General features: G+C 52.3%; 1 protein-coding gene and 1 pseudogene across 1 annotated transcript in view; both read left to right on the top strand.

Annotated features, from left to right (window-relative positions):
- The first annotated feature begins 537 nt into the window (after positions 1–537).
- Positions 538–4,581, top strand: part of Pfas (phosphoribosylformylglycinamidine synthase) — a 38,939-nt gene continuing 34,895 nt past the window's right edge. The window contains exon 1 of the mRNA XM_089565984.1: positions 538–697. The gene's annotated coding sequence lies outside the window, so the exon portion shown is untranslated. The remainder of the gene's footprint in view (positions 698–4,581) is intronic.
- On the top strand, positions 719–4,229 carry LOC149371716 (AP-2 complex subunit alpha pseudogene; annotated as a pseudogene).

Raw genomic sequence — 4,581 nt, 5'->3', positions numbered from 1 at the left:
TGCTGTGGACTTTTTCATGTTTCGTTTGAGCTGTAGGGTGACTGGTTCACTCTAAAGCCATGAATGCTTCACTGTCTTGCCTTATTAAAACTAAGTCAGGGCAATTTTTTTTTTTCCAACGCTTAATTTCAGTAAGTTTTGTTCGTTGAAACAGCTCGTTGGAAAGTCGGGTTTTAGTGAACCAACCCTTGGGACTCTACAGAAACAGCAACTTTTAATTCACATAAGCGAACGATTTGCCAGTACTCGGCGAAAAAAAAATTTAAATTCTAGTGGTTTGAACACAGCTTTGTGTTGTGTGATGATAAGGCGGAATAGAGTATACGAAAAATACATTAAAACGTTTGCTGTAACGCACGCCAGCTGTTCTGTGTCTGAGAAGTTACTTTCAGTTTTCTGCACGTTCGCTCAGACTGGCTGCGTGAAAGCTGTTGTCTGATAAGATCCGGCGTGGCGTGATTTTGCCGTCTGGCAGCAATCGTGTGTGTGGCCGTAGAAGTGCAAGGCTAGCCTCAGAAGCGCCCGAAGGAACTCGTTATCGTTCAAGTGGTGAGGAGGCTCGGTCGACCAGACGCAGTCGCTATCTGCGCTGCCGGCGGCGGTCAAATCAAGGCCGGGCAAATCCTTCCGTCTCCTCCGACGAAGCCGAGCCAGTCGAGTCCAGTCGGGTCTCGCAAGCAATACGTCTGGAGGAAAGGTGAGCTCTCGCTTATGTAAGCAGCAGCAGGTGGGCATTATGGCTAGTGGTGCTGCTAGACCCTGTACAAATCGTGCTAGAGACATTCCGAAAAGTTTTTCGCGCGCTTTTAACGCGCTGGCGGAACGCGCTCGGTGAGGGGTTCCAGCTGGCTTAACAAGACGTCCGAAATGCGATATCTTTATTTGCAGTTGCTTATCTGTCGCGTAATCAAATAGTACCCGGTGAAAAAACTACCGAAACTGCACTCGAGCATTAGCATGGAACGAAGTTTAAGCGGAACTACGCTGGGAATGAAAAACAAACACTCTTTTTCGTTTCAAGCAGCCGTGAGGCACAAATTGGCCCGCGTGCGTTTAATCATTTAATACCGAAATGGCAGCGACCCCATTGGGCCGCCATGGTCGCGTCAGACACGTGACTGCATTCCTCCCAAGGATGGCAGACGAGGGGCGGTTTGAGGGGTGTGCAATTGCTCGCGGCTTCGTGCAGCAGTGCTCTTGCGGTATGGTTTGCGGCGAGCCGTATTTCGGTGCCGTCAAGTCGCGCTAATCTGACGGGAGGGCTCCTCGGAGGCAGCCGCATCCGCAGTTCGTTCGGCATCGAAAAGTAACCGGTAAAAGTCACGATGCCGCCGGCAAAGGGGGACGGGATGCGGGGCCTGGCCGTGTTTATTTCCGACATCCGCAACTGCAAGAGCAAGGAAGCCGAAACGAAGCGAATCAACAAGGAGCTGGCCAACATCAGGTCCAAGTTCAAGGGAGACAAGACCTTGGACGGTTACCAGAAGAAGAAGTATATCTGCAAGTTGCTGTTCATCTTCCTTCTGGGTCACGACATCGACTTTGGCCACATGGAAGCGGTGAACCTGCTCAGCTCCAACAAATACTCCGAGAAGCAGATCGGCTACCTCTTCATTCTGGTGCTGATGAACGCCAAAGACGAACTCATGCGCCTTATCGTGCAGTCCATCAAAAACGACCTGGCATCTCGAAACCCCGTGCACGCTAACCTCGCTCTTCAGTGCGTCGCCAATATGGGCAACCTGGAGATGGCAGAAGCGTTCGGCCGCGACATTCCCAAACTGTTGGTGTCACCCGACACCATGGACCAGGTCAAGCAGAGCGCGGCGCTGTGCCTGCTGCGCCTCTTGCGTGCGCTGCCCGACGTGGTGCCGGGGGGCGAGTGGACGTCGCGCATCGTACACCTGCTCAACGACCAGCACCTGGGCGTCGTCACGGCCTCGGTCAGCCTCATCGACGCGCTCGTCAAGAAGAACCCGGACGAGTACAAGGGTTGCGTCCCTCTCGCCGTGTCGCGGCTGAGCCGAATCGTGAACGCCTCGTACACGGACCTGCAGGACTACACCTACTACTTCGTGCCGGCCCCGTGGCTGTGCATGAAGCTGCTGAGACTGCTGCAGAACTACCCGCCTCCCGACGAGCCCAGCGTGCGCGGCAGGCTCAACGAGTGCCTCGAGTCTCTGCTGAACCGGGCCCAGGAGCCGGCCAAGTCCAAGAAGGTGCAGCACTCCAATGCGCGCCACGCCGTGCTGTTCGAAGCCATCTCGCTCATCCTGCACATGGACCGGCTGGGAGCGCTGCCCGAGCCGCACCTGCTCATTCGCGCCTGCAGCCAGCTCGGCCAGTTCCTCCAGCACCGGGAGACCAACCTGCGCTACATGGCCCTGGAAGGGCTCTGCCTCCTGGCCACCTCGGACTCGTCGCACGAGGCCGTCAAGAAACACCAGGACACCGTCGTGGCCGCCCTCAAGATGGAACGCGACGTCAGTGTTCGGCAGAAGGCGGTGGATCTGCTTTACGCCATGTGCGACCGCACCAACGCGCAGCTGATTGTAGGGGAAATGTTGACTTACCTGGAGACAGCCGACTATGCCATTCGTGAGGAAATGGTGCTTAAGGTAGCTATCTTGGCTGAGAAGTATGCGTCAGACTATGCGTGGTATGTCGACGTAGTGCTCAACCTGATTCGCGTGGCTGGTGATCATGTCAGTGAGGAGGTCTGGTACCGTGTAGTTCAGATCGTAGCCAACCGAGAGGACGTTCAAGGCTATGCAGCCAAGGTTTGCTTCCAGGCACTTCAGGCACCAGCCTGCCATGAGAATATGGTCAAAGTTGCTGGCTACATTCTCGGAGAGTTTGGCAACCTAGTTGCTGGAGACCAGCGCTCTGCACCAGCAGTTCAGTTCCACCTGCTTCATTCCAAGTACCACCTCTGCAGTGCTCCAACACGGGCCCTTTTGCTCACTACTTATATTAAGTTTGTCAACCTTTTCCCAGAAATAAAAGCTGAAATACAGCAGGTACTGCAGAGTGACAACAATCTTCGATGTGCCGATGCAGAGCTACAGCAGCGCTCCGTTGAGTATCTTGGTCTGAGCCGCATCACTACACCTGATGTGCTAGCCACTGTACTGGAAGAGATGCCTCCTTTCCCTGAGAGAGAATCCTCCATACTTGCAATGCTCAAGCGCAAAAAACCTGGCCTTAAAGAAGTAACCAACGAAGCTGCTCCGCCCCCTACCCCACCACGATCTGCTGATAGCAGCAGTATGAAGCTGCCCGTCACAAATGGAGGTGGTCTGGAGGCCGACCTTTTGGGGCTCAGCATACAAACATCAGAAGAGCCACCCCAGCCTGTTGCTGCACCTACGAGTGTCGAAGATGGACTTAGAAAGATGGTGATACGAAATGCTGGTGTCCTCTTTGAGAATGACATTCTTCAAGTTGGCGTTAGGGCAGAGTTCAAGCAGAACCTTGGTCGTCTGAGCCTCTTCTATGGCAACAAGAGCACCTTTCAGCTTCAGGGTGTAACATCTGCCGTGTCCTGCCGTGGTGACCAAGCGTCCAGGCTTTGTGTGCAGGCCAAGCCAGTGGAGAAAGTAATTGATGCTGGCTCCCAAGTTCAACAGATTGTCAGCGTTGAGTGCCTTCAAGAATTCCAGGAGCCTCCAGAACTTTTAGTTCATTTCCTTTATGTTGGCAGTGCTCAGTCTGTCTCGCTTAAGCTCCCAGTCTTTATGAACAAATTTTTTGAGCCAACAGTCATGAATGCCGAGAGTTTTTTTTCTCGCTGGAAGCACCTTGCAGGGCCACAGCAAGAGGAACAAAAAGTTTTCCGGGCACGCTTTCCCATGGAAGCTGCTGCCATTCGATCAAAGTTGGAAGGATTTGGCATGCAACTGCTTGAGGGCATTGACCCAAATCCCAGCAACTATGTCTGTGCTGGCATTGTGTGCACACGCAGCCAACAGATTGGGTGCCTCATGCGGTTGGAGCCCAACGTGGAAGCTCGCATGTTCCGCCTGACTGTGCGAGCCAGCAAAATTCATGTTGCTAAAATTATGGTTGACCTTTTGTATGAGCATTTGTAAATTTTCTACTCATTGTGCTTACTGTTGGCAGAGAGAAATATATATATATACACACTCTTTATAATATATGCCACTGACCATTTTTTACAAATAAGATGCTCTTTGATGCCTTGTTAGCAAATAAATCCTCTTGTTGCAGTTGTGGTTCTAGTTCTTTGTTCCTGCTGTTTGCAAACTGTCTTCTAGTGTGGAAGCAGTGTCAATCAGCATTTCATCGCACATTTCTACAAGTAGATACAACTCGAGAATGAAGTGCCAAATACCTAGTGTAGTGCACCTGCTCCAGCCACTAGAGGGTGCACTGTAGCAGGTGCAGGTGCACCACCCCGTTTCAAAGGGGGCGCTCCTATCCATCCATCCATCCATCCATCCAGTGCAGCTCACTGTGATATCAGTATAGGTCCACACCATTGGCTGGAAGGCCTCCTTTGAAAGTAATTCGTCAGCTCTCTAGTCGTATTTGACTGTTGCATCCTTTTCTGCATTTATT

This window comes from Amblyomma mixtum, chromosome 1 (genome assembly GCF_055824585.1).
Source record: "Amblyomma mixtum isolate Tamu chromosome 1, ASM5582458v1, whole genome shotgun sequence".
Taxonomy (NCBI): domain Eukaryota; kingdom Metazoa; phylum Arthropoda; class Arachnida; order Ixodida; family Ixodidae; genus Amblyomma; species Amblyomma mixtum.
The sequence above is the reverse complement of the archived record's forward strand: the minus strand, read 5'-3'. Positions and strand labels throughout refer to the sequence as shown.